The following is a 12,687-nucleotide window of genomic DNA, read 5'->3' on the forward strand; positions in this document are numbered from 1 at the left end:
TGTAATTATCAAATAATAATCCCTCACTTAGAACACTCAAAGCCTATTGTACCTGAGGAAGTTGTACCACTGGTTGTTGTACCACTGGTTGTAGTTGTTCCACTGGTTGTTGTACCGCTAGTTGTGGTTGTTCCGCTGGTTGTTGTGCCACTGGTTGTAGTCGTACCGCTGGTTGTTGTACCACTAGTTGTGGTTGTACCACTGGTTGTTGCACCGGTTCCTGTTGTGCCACCAGTTGTTGTTCCCTTTGTTGCAGTTGTTCCACTGGTTGTCGTACCATTCGTTGTAGTAGTACCGCTGGTTGTCGTACCACCCGTTGTAGTTGTGCCACTAGTTGTTGTTCCACTGGTTGTGGTTGTACCACTCGTTGTTGTACCACTCGTTGTAGTAGTACCGCTGGTTGTCGTACCACTCGTTGTAGTTGTGCCACTGGTTGTTGTACCACTGGTTGTTGCACCACTGGTTGTTGTTCCACTGGTTGTAGTTGTTCCACTGGTTGTTGTACCGCTAGTTGTGGTTGTTCCGCTGGATGTTGTGCCACTGGTTGTAGTTGTGCCACTAGTCGTTGTTCCACTCGTTGTGGTTGTACCACTGGTTGTCGTACCACTAGTTGTAGTTGTGCCACTGGTTGTTGTGCCACTGGTTGTCGTTGTTCCACTGGTTGTTGTACCACTCGTTGTGGTTGTTCCGCTGGTTGTTGTGCCACTGGTTGTAGTCGTACCGCTGGTTGTTGTACCACTAGTTGTGGTTGTACCACTGGTTGTTGTACCGGTTGTTGTTGTACCACTAGTTGTTGTTCCACTTGTTGTAGTTGTTCCACTGGTTGTTGTACCACTAGTTGTGGTTGTACCACTGGTTGTTGTACCGGTTGTTGTCGTACCACTAGTCGTTGTTCCACTTGTTGTAGTTGTTCCACTGGTTGTCGTACCACTGGTTGTAGTGGTTCCGCTGGTTGTTGTACCACTGGTTGTTGTACCACTGGTTGTAGTTGTTCCACTGGTTGTTGTACCGCTAGTTGTGGTTGTTCCGCTGGTTGTTGTGCCACTGGTTGTAGTTGTGCCACTAGTCGTTGTTCCACTCGTTGTGGTTGTACCACTGGTTGTCGTACCACTAGTTGTTGTTGTGCCACTAGTTGTTGTTCCACTAGTTGTAGTTGTACCACTCGTTGTTGTACCACTCGTTGTAGTAGTACCGCTGGTTGTCGTACCACTCGTTATAGTTCTGCCACTGGTTGTTGTACCACTTGTTGTTGTACCACTGGTTGTAGTTGTTCCACTGGTTGTTGTACCGCTAGTTGTGGTTGTTCCACTGGTTGTTGTGCCACTGGTTGTAGTTGTGCCACTAGTCGTTGTTCCACTCGTTGTGGTTGTACCACTGGTTGTCGTACCACTAGTTGTTGTTGTGCCACTAGTTGTTGTTCCACTGGTTGTAGTTGTACCACTCGTTGTTGTACCACTCGTTGTAGTAGTACCACTGGTTGTCGTACCACTCGTTGTAGTTGTGCCACTGGTTGTTGTACCACTGGTTGTAGTTGTTCCACTGGTTGTTGTACCGCTAGTTGTGGTTGTTCCGCTGGTTGTTGTGCCACTGGTTGTAGTTGTGCCACTAGTCGTTGTTCCACTCGTTGTGGTTGTACCACTGGTTGTCGTACCACTAGTTGTTGTTGTGCCACTAGTTGTTGTTCCACTAGTTGTAGTTGTACCACTCGTTGTTGTACCACTCGTTGTAGTAGTACCGCTGGTTGTCGTACCACTCGTTATAGTTCTGCCACTGGTTGTTGTACCACTTGTTGTTGTACCACTGGTTGTAGTTGTTCCACTGGTTGTTGTACCGCTAGTTCTGGTTGTTCCACTGGTTGTTGTGCCACTCGTTGTAGTTGTGCCACTAGTCGTTGTTCCACTCGTTGTGGTTGTACCACTGGTTGTCGTACCACTAGTTGTTGTTGTGCCACTAGTTGTTGTTCCACTGGTTGTAGTTGTACCACTCGTTGTTGTACCACTCGTTGTAGTAGTACCACTGGTTGTCGTACCACTCGTTGTAGTTGTGCCACTGGTTGTTGTACCACTGGTTGTAGTTGTTCCACTGGTTGTTGTACCGCTAGTTGTGGTTGTTCCGCTGGTTGTTGTGCCACTGGTTGTAGTCGTACCGCTGGCTGTTGTACCACTAGTTGTGGTTGTACCACTGGTTGTTGTACCGGTTGTTGTCGTACCACTAGTTGTTGTTCCACTTGTTGTAGTTGTTCCACTGGTTGTTGTACCACTGGTTGTAGTTGTTCCGCTGGTTGTTGTACCACTGGTTGTTGTACCACTAGTTGTAGTTGTTCCACTAGTTGTAGTTGTACCACTCGTTGTAGTTGTACCGCTTGTTGTCGTACCACTCGTTGTAGTTGTACCACTTGTTGTTGTTCCTAAAATTGACATTGTTTCACTTTGTGATAATACACTTGCATTCTTAATCCCGTTGCTTTTTGTATGGAAGGCTCTTCGACTCCATTCTTGAAAGCTGTTATTTGTTTGGGGCCACATGTTTCAGCACTATAGGACATGGTTTTCATTCCCTGTACAGTACACTTGGCAACCTCTACACTTCTTGAATTTATTCTTTCTGACAGGATGCTCTGTTGGTGAAAGCCTAACAAGAATTGCCTCCCGAAACAAAACATACTCTGTCCATCGTATATGTTGCGGCCTAATTCAACGCACAAGCTTCGAGGGGTACATTCATATCAGCAACGAACATAAAGGTCATGATCATAGGGCATCAAACAGACGCAACTGCGCTGCCACACGGGACGTAATAATATCAAAAGATCTATATTCAACGTTTGGACTTTACACACATCTTCATGGGAGCCCTAACGTATTTATGGCAGCGAGAAGTTTAGAATATAGTCCATACCCATGATCATCGAAAGAATTCATACGATCACTGCTCGTCACTCAGTGTCAAAACACCCAGTATCTCGTGCATTTGTTGGAAGGAACGATATATTACCACTTGCTTTTTTGAAAGGTATTCCTTGGTCCTGATTTATACGGTTATCCATATGTCCTCATTCTTAGAGTATGTGCTTACAAAGATACGCTGATTAGTTCTAGGTTTTAACATTCCTATCATTTCAACATGAAGAGCCCTTTCTTTATATATCCTTGCGTGATACTCCACCATATGCTTTGTTGCCCCTAGAAAACCTGACACACCCATCCTTTCGGCCAATGCAAGAGAAATCATTTCAATCCCTTCGTTAAATATCAAATACACGTGCTAACGCAAATAATAAGTTTATATCTTAAAGAAAAGATTCCTCAGCCGATTCAACCCCCAACAATGGCGACAAATAAACAAACAAGGACAACGTTCACCAATGTACCAAAGAAAACAATATAAAAAAAACACCAAAAACGTGTAATTATCAAATAATAATCCCTCACTTAGAACACTCAAAGCCTATTGTACCTGAGGAAGTTGTTCCACTTGTTGTAGTTGTGCCACTTGTTGTTGTACCACTGGTTGTAGTTGTACCGCTGGTTGTCGTACCGCTCGTTGTAGTTGTGCCACTGGTTGTTGTACCACTGGTTGTTGTACCACTGGTTGTAGTTGTTCCACTGGTTGTTGTACCGCTAGTTGTGGTTGTTCCGCTGGTTGTTGTGCCACTGGTTGTAGTTGTGCCACTAGTCGTTGTTCCACTCGTTGTGGTTGTACCACTGGTTGTCGTACCACTAGTTGTTGTTGTGCCACTAGTTGTTGTTCCACTTGTTGTAGTTGTACCACTCGTTGTTGTACCACTCGTTGTAGTAGTACCGCTGGTTGTCGTACCACTCGTTGTAGTTGTGCCACTGGTTGTTGTACCACTGGTTGTAGTTGTTCCACTGGTTGTTGTACCTCTAGTTGTGGTTGTTCCACTGGTTGTTGTGCCACTGGTTGTAGTTGTGCCACTAGTCGTTCTTCCACTCGTTGTGGTTGTACCACTGGTTGTCGTACCACTAGTTGTTGTTGTGCCACTAGTTGTTGTTCCACTGGTTGTAGTTGTACCACTCGTTGTTGTACCACTCGTTGTGGTTGTACCACTGGTTGTTGTGCCACTGGTTGTAGTCGTACCGCTGGTTGTTGTACCACTAGTTGTGGTTGTACCACTGGTTGTTGTACCGGTTGTTGTTGTACCACTAGTTGTTGTTCCACTTGTTGTAGTTGTTCCACTGGTTGTTGTACCACTAGTTGTGGTTGTACCACTGGTTGTTGTACCGGTTGTTGTCGTACCACTAGTTGTTGTTCCACTTGTTGTAGTTCTTCCACTGGTTGTCGTACCACTGGTTGTAGTTGTTCCGCTGGTTGTTGTACCACTGGTTGTTGTTCCACTGGTTGTAGTTGTTCCACTGGTTGTTGTACCGCTAGTTGTGGTTGTTCCGCTGGTTGTTGTGCCACTCGTTGTAGTTGTGCCACTAGTCGTTGTTCCACTCGTTGTGGTTGTACCACTGGTTGTCGTACCACTAGTTGTTGTTGTGCCACTAGTTGTTGTTCCACTAGTTGTAGTTGTACCACTCGTTGTTGTACCACTCGTTGTACTAGTACCGCTGGTTGTCGTACCACTCGTTATAGTTCTGCCACTGGTTGTTGTACCACTTGTTGTTGTACCACTGGTTGTAGTTGTTCCACTGGTTGTTGTACCGCTAGTTGTGGTTGTTCCACTGGTTGTTGTGCCACTGGTTGTAGTTGTGCCACTAGTCGTTGTTCCACTCGTTGTGGTTGTACCACTGGTTGTCGTACCACTAGTTGTTGTTGTGCCACTAGTTGTTGTTCCACTGGTTGTAGTTGTACCACTCGTTGTTGTACCACTCGTTGTAGTAGTACCACTGGTTGTCGTACCACTCGTTGTAGTTGTGCCACTGGTTGTTGTACCACTGGTTGTAGTTGTTCCACTGGTTGTTGTACCGCTAGTTGTGGTTGTTCCGCTGGTTGTTGTGCCACTGGTTGTAGTCGTACCGCTGGTTGTTGTACCACTAGTTGTGGTTGTACCACTGGTTGTTGTACCGGTTGTTGTCGTACCACTAGTTGTTGTTCCACTTGTTGTAGTTGTTCCACTGGTTGTTGTACCACTGGTTGTAGTTGTTCCGCTGGTTGTTGTACCACTGGTTGTTGTACCACTAGTTGTAGTTGTTCCACTAGTTGTAGTTGTACCACTCGTTGTAGTTGTACCGCTTGTTGTCGTACCACTCGTTGTAGTTGTACCACTTGTTGTTGTTCCTAAAATTGACATTGTTTCACTTTGTGATAATACACTTGCATTCTTAATCCCGTTGCTTTTTGTATGGAAGGCTCTTCGACTCCATTCTTGAAAGCTGTTATTTGTTTGGGGCCACATGTTTCAGCACTATAGGACATGGTTTTCATTCCCTGTACAGTACACTTGGCAACCTCTACACTTCTTGAATTTATTCTTTCTGACAGGATGCTCTGTTGGTGAAAGCCTAACAAGAATTGCCTCCCGAAACAAAACATACTCTGTCCATCGTATATGTTGCGGCCTAATTCAACGCACAAGCTTCGAGGGGTACATTCATATCAGCAACGAACATAAAGGTCATGATCATAGGGCATCAAACAGACGCAACTGCGCTGCCACACGGGACGTAATAATATCAAAAGATCTATATTCAACGTTTGGACTTTACACACATCTTCATGGGAGCCCTAACGTATTTATGGCAGCGAGAAGTTTAGAATATAGTCCATACCCATGATCATCGAAAGAATTCATACGATCACTGCTCGTCACTCAGTGTCAAAACACCCAGTATCTCGTGCATTTGTTGGAAGGAACGATATATTACCACTTGCTTTTTTGAAAGGTATTCCTTGGTCCTGATTTATACGGTTATCCATATGTCCTCATTCTTAGAGTATGTGCTTACAAAGATACGCTGATTAGTTCTAGGTTTTAACATTCCTATCATTTCAACATGAAGAGCCCTTTCTTTATATATCCTTGCGTGATACTCCGCCATATGCTTTGTTGCCCCTAGAAAACCTGACACACCCATCCTTTCGGCCAATGCAAGAGAAATCATTTCAATCCCTTCGTTAAATATCAAATACACGTGCTAACGCAAATAATAAGTTTATATCTTAAAGAAAAGATTCCTCAGCCGATTCAACCCCCAACAATGGCGACAAATAAACAAACAAGGACAACGTTCACCAATGTACCAAAGAAAAAAATATAAAAAAAACACCAAAAACGTGTAATTATCAAATAATAATCCCTCACTTAGAACACTCAAAGCCTATTGTACCTGAGGAAGTTGTTCCACTTGTTGTAGTTGTGCCACTTGTTGTTGTACCACTGGTTGTAGTTGTACCGCTGGTTGTCGTACCGCTCGTTGTAGTTGTGCCACTGGTTGTTGTACCACTGGTTGTTGTACCACTGGTTGTAGTTGTTCCACTGGTTGTTGTACCGCTAGTTGTGGTTGTTCCGCTGGTTGTTGTGCCACTGGTTGTAGTTGTGCCACTAGTCGTTGTTCCACTCGTTGTGGTTGTACCACTGGTTGTCGTACCACTAGTTGTTGTTGTGCCACTAGTTGTTGTTCCACTTGTTGTAGTTGTACCACTCGTTGTTGTACCACTCGTTGTAGTAGTACCGCTGGTTGTCGTACCACTCGTTGTAGTTGTGCCACTGGTTGTTGTACCACTGGTTGTAGTTGTTCCACTGGTTGTTGTACCTCTAGTTGTGGTTGTTCCACTGGTTGTTGTGCCACTGGTTGTAGTTGTGCCACTAGTCGTTCTTCCACTCGTTGTGGTTGTACCACTGGTTGTCGTACCACTAGTTGTTGTTGTGCCACTAGTTGTTGTTCCACTGGTTGTAGTTGTACCACTCGTTGTTGTACCACTCGTTGTGGTTGTACCACTGGTTGTTGTGCCACTGGTTGTAGTCGTACCGCTGGTTGTTGTACTACTAGTTGTGGTTGTACCACTGGTTGTTGTACCGGTTGTTGTTGTACCACTAGTTGTTGTTCCACTTGTTGTAGTTGTTCCACTGGTTGTTGTACCACTAGTTGTGGTTGCACCACTGGTTGTTGTACCGGTTGTTGTCGTACCACTAGTTGTTGTTCCACTTGTTGTAGTTCTTCCACTGGTTGTCGTACCACTGGTTGTAGTTGTTCCGCTGGTTGTTGTACCACTGGTTGTTGTTCCACTGGTTGTAGTTGTTCCACTGGTTGTTGTACCGCTAGTTGTGGTTGTTCCGCTGGTTGTTGTGCCACTCGTTGTAGTTGTGCCACTAGTCGTTGTTCCACTCGTTGTGGTTGTACCACTGGTTGTCGTACCACTAGTTGTTGTTGTGCCACTAGTTGTTGTTCCACTAGTTGTAGTTGTACCACTCGTTGTTGTACCACTCGTTGTAGTAGTACCGCTGGTTGTCGTACCACTCGTTATAGTTCTGCCACTGGTTGTTGTACCACTTGTTGTTGTACCACTGGTTGTAGTTGTTCCACTGGTTGTTGTACCGCTAGTTGTGGTTGTTCCACTGGTTGTTGTGCCACTGGTTGTAGTTGTGCCACTAGTCGTTGTTCCACTCGTTGTGGTTGTACCACTGGTTGTCGTACCACTAGTTGTTGTTGTGCCACTAGTTGTTGTTCCACTGGTTGTAGTTGTACCACTCGTTGTTGTACCACTCGTTGTAGTAGTACCACTGGTTGTCGTACCACTCGTTGTAGTTGTGCCACTGGTTGTTGTACCACTGGTTGTAGTTGTTCCACTGGTTGTTGTACCGCTAGTTGTGGTTGTTCCGCTGGTTGTTGTGCCACTGGTTGTAGTCGTACCGCTGGTTGTTGTACCACTAGTTGTGGTTGTACCACTGGTTGTTGTACCGGTTGTTGTCGTACCACTAGTTGTTGTTCCACTTGTTGTAGTTGTTCCACTGGTTGTTGTACCACTGGTTGTAGTTGTTCCGCTGGTTGTTGTACCACTGGTTGTTGTACCACTAGTTGTTGTTCCACTAGTTGTAGTTGTACCACTCGTTGTAGTAGCACCGCTTGTTGTCGTACCACTCGTTGTAGTTGTACCACTTGTTGTTGTTCCTAAAATTGACATTGTTTCACTTTGTGATAATACACTTGCATTCTTAATCCCGTTGCTTTTTGTATGGAAGGCTCTTCGACTCCATTCTTGAAAGCTGTTATTTGTTTGGGGCCACATGTTTCAGCACTATAGGACATGGTTTTCATTCCCTGTACAGTACACTTGGCAACCTCTACACTTCTTGAATTTATTCTTTCTGACAGGATGCTCTGTTGGTGAAAGCCTAACAAGAATTGCCTCCCGAAACAAAACATACTCTGTCCATCGTATATGTTGCGGCCTAATTCCACGCACAAGCTTCGAGGGGTACATTCATATCAGCAACGAACATAAAGGTCATGATCATAGGGCATCAAACAGACGCAACTGCGCTGCCACACGGGATGTAATAATATCAAAAGATCTATATTCAACGTTTGGACTTTACACACATCTTCATGGGAGCCCTAACGTATTTATGGCAGCGAGAAGTTTAGAATATAGTCCATACCCATGATCATCGAAAGAATTCATACGATCACTGCTCGTCACTCAGTGTCTAAACACCCAGTATCTCGTGCATTTGTTGGAAGGAACGATATATTACCACTTGCTTTTTTGAAAGGTATTCCTTGGTCCTGATTTATACGGTTATCCATATGTCCTCATTCTTAGAGTATGTGCTTACAAAGATACGCTGATTAGTTCTAGGTTTTAACATTCCTATCATTTCAACATGAAGAGCCCTTTCTTTATACATCCTTCCTTGATACTCGGCCATATGCTTTGTTGCCCCTAGAAAACCTGACACACCCATCCTTTCGGCCAATGCAAGAGAAATCATTTCAATCCCTTCGTTAAATATCAAATACACGTGCTAACGCAAATAATAAGTTTATATCTTAAAGAAAAGATTCCTCAGCCGATTCAACCCCCAACAATGGCGACAAATAAACAAACAAGGACAACGTTCACCAATGTACCTCAGAAAAAAATATAAAAAAAACACCAAAAACGTGTAATTATCAAATAAGAATCCCTCACTTAGAACACTCAAAGCCTATTGTACCTGAGGAAGTTGTTCCACTTGTTGTAGTTGTGCCACTTGTTGTTGTACCACTGGTTGTAGTTGTACCGCTGGTTGTCGTACCGCTCGTTGTAGTTGTGCCACTGGTTGTTGTACCACTGGTTGTTGTACCACTGGTTGTAGTTGTTCCACTGGTTGTTGTACCGCTAGTTGTGGTTGTTCCGCTGGTTGTTGTGCCACTGGTTGTAGTTGTGCCACTAGTCGTTGTTCCACTCGTTGTGGTTGTACCACTGGTTGTTGTACCACTAGTTGTGGTTGTGCCACTAGTTGTTGTACCACTTGTTGTAGTTGTACCACTCGTTGTTGTACCACTCGTTGTAGTAGTACCGCTGGTTGTCGAACCACTCGTTGTAGTTGTGCCACTGGTTGTTGTACCACTGGTTGTTGTACCACTGGTTGTAGTTGTTCCACTGGTTGTTGTACCGCTAGTTGTGGTTGTTCCACTGGTTGTTGTGCCACTGGTTGTAGTTGTGCCACTAGTCGTTGTTCCACTCGTTGTGGTCGTACCACTGGTTGTTGTACCACTAGTTGTTGTTGTGCCACTAGTTGTTGTTCCACTTGTTGTAGTTGTACCACTCGTTGTTGTACCACTCGTTGTAGTAGTACCACTGGTTGTCGTACCACTCGTTGTAGTTGTGCCACTGGTTGTTGTACCACTGGTTGTAGTTGTTCCACTGGTTGTTGTACCGCTAGTTGTGGTTGTTCCGCTGGTTGTTGTGCCACTGGTTGTAGTCGTACCGCTGGTTGTTGTACCACTAGTTGTGGTTGTACCACTGGTTGTTGTACCGGTTGTTGTTGTACCACTAGTTGTTGTTCCACTTGTTGTAGTTGTTCCACTGGTTGTCGTACCACTAGTTGTAGTGGTTCCGCTGGTTGTTGTACCACTGGTTGTTGTACCACTAGTTGTAGTTGTACCACTCGTTGTAGTTGTACCGCTTGTTGTCGTACCACTCGTTGTAGTTGTACCACTTGTTGTTGTTCCTAAAATTGACATTGTTTCACTTTGTGATAATACACTTGCATTCTTAATCCCGTTGCTTTTTGTATGGAAGGCTCTTCGACTCCATTCTTGAAAGCTGTTATTTGTTTGGGGCCACATGTTTCAGCACTATAGGACATGGTTTTCATTCCCTGTACAGTACACTTGGCAACCTCTACACTTCTTGAATTTATTCTTTCTGACAGGATGCTCTGTTGGTGAAAGCCTAACAAGAATTGCCTCCCGAAACAAAACATACTCTGTCCATCGTATATGTTGCGGCCTAATTCAACGCACAAGCTTCGAGGGGTACATTCATATCAGCAACGAACATAAAGGTCATGATCATAGGGCATCAAACATACGCAACTGCGCTGCCACACGGGATGTAATAATATCAAAAGATCTATATTCAACGTTTGGACTTTACACACATCTTCATGGGAGCCCTAACGTATTTATGGCAGCGAGAAGTTTAGAATATAGTCCATACCCATGATCATCGAAAGAATTCATACGATCACTGCTCGTCACTCAATGTCAAAACTCCCAGTATCTCGTGCATTTGTTGGAAGGAACGATATATTACCACTTGCTTTTTTGAAAGGTATTCCTTGGTCCTGATTTATACGGTTATCCATATGTCCTCATTCTTAGAGTATGTGCTTACAAAGATACGCTGATTAGTTCTAGGTTTTAACATTCCTATCATTTCAACATGAAGAGCCCTTTCTTTATACATCCTTCCGTGATACTCCGCCATATGCTTTGTTGCCCCTAGAAAACCTGACACACCCATCCTTTCGGCCAATGCAAGAGAAATCATTTCAATCCCTTCGTTAAATATCAAATACACGTGCTAACGCAAATAATAAGTTTATATCTTAAAGAAAAGATTCCTCAGCCGATTCAACCCCCAACAATGGCGACAAATAAACAAACAAGGACAACGTTCACCAATGTACCTCAGAAAAAAATAAAACAAAAAAACCCATAAACGTGTAATTATCAAATAATAATCCCTCACTTAGAACACTCAAAGCCTATTGTACCTGAGGAAGTTGTTCCACTTGTTGTAGTTGTGCCACTTGTTGTTGTACCACTGGTTGTAGTTGTACCGCTGGTTGTCGTACCGCTCGTTGTAGTTGTTCCGCTGGTTGTTGTGCCACTCGTTGTAGTTGTGCCACTAGTCGTTGTTCCACTCGTTGCGGTTGTACCACTGGTTGTCGTACCACTAGTTGTTGTTGTGCCACTAGTTGTTGTTCCACTGGTTGTAGTTGTACCACTCGTTGTTGTACCACTCGTTGTAGTAGTACCACTGGTTGTCGTACCACTCGTTGTAGTTGTGCCACTGGTTGTTGTACCACTGGTTGTAGTTGTTCCACTGGTTGTTGTACCGCTAGTTGTGGTTGTTCCGCTGGTTGTTGTGCCACTCGTTGTAGTCGTACCGCTGGTTGTCGTACCACTGGTTGTAGTTGTACCACTGGTTGTCGTACCACTCGTTGTTGTACCACTGGTTGTTGTACCACTGGTTGTTGTACCACTGGTTGTTGTACCACTGGTTGTTGTACCACTAGTTGTGGTTGTGCCACTGGTTGTTGTACCGGTTGTAGTTGTACCACTAGTTGTTGTTCCACTTGTTGTAGTTGTTCCACTGGTTGTCGTACCACTAGTTGTAGTTGTTCCGCTGGTTGTTGTACCACTGGTTGTTGTACCACTAGTTGTGGTTGTGCCACTGGTTGTTGTACCACTTGTTGTGGTTGTGCCACTGGTTGTTGTACCACTAGTTGTAGTTGTTCCACTGGTTGTTGTTCCTAAAATTGGGAACCTTATTAGTTGATGTGTGTTTTGTTGTTCGCTTAGTGCTGTTTTTTTCACGTACGGTTGGGTCGCTGAGTATCACGGAAAGTGTAAAGTTGAATACTTTTTTATCCACTTGCTTTAGCAGTACAAGTCATTTTATATAAGTTTATTCTGTATCTTTAGGAATCATACTTTTTCAATTTGCCCATTGTGGCCGGACACTGCAGATCATTTAACCCATCCCCCAATCCTGAAAACAAATCTTTTCTAACCCATACAAACCTCCCGTTACCCTTTTCCCCCATCCCTTCGCTTCCTACTTAGTGCATGGTTATGAAATTGCAAAGCATTGGATTTCTTCTTAATAGTTTCGGTTTCATTCAACATTACCTGATGTAGTTCCGGTTGCTGAAAGCAAGAAGAAATATGCAATAAGCACATTGAATGAGGGAAACAAGAGGTCATTTGAACACCATTCAACCAATGATGCATTGTACAGCTTATATTACTGATAGATTCTATGTGGACAGAATATGTAAAATGATAATGTTATTCATTTTATTGAAACGCTATGCAGATACTGATAAATGGAAATATATAGTTTGATAGATACAGTGGTCGGATTTATTCAAAATGCAATCAAATCAGTGATAGATGCCAATAGATTGTATAACTGTACTACACTGTACACTGTGTTTTTTGTTGGGGTAGTTAAGGACAGGCCGAGAGTAATATACATGCGAGCAATGAATCTTATTACCTTCAT

The 12,687-nt window shown here is 43.9% G+C and overlaps 1 pseudogene; it reads right to left on the reverse strand.

The window, feature by feature from the left end:
* The window catches only part of LOC137255371 (mucin-19-like), a 194,076-nt pseudogene that overhangs the window by 46,845 nt on the left and 134,544 nt on the right, over positions 1-12,687 (reverse strand).

The sequence above is a fragment of the Haliotis asinina genome, chromosome 11 (assembly GCF_037392515.1).
Source record: "Haliotis asinina isolate JCU_RB_2024 chromosome 11, JCU_Hal_asi_v2, whole genome shotgun sequence".
NCBI lineage: Eukaryota > Metazoa > Mollusca > Gastropoda > Lepetellida > Haliotidae > Haliotis > Haliotis asinina.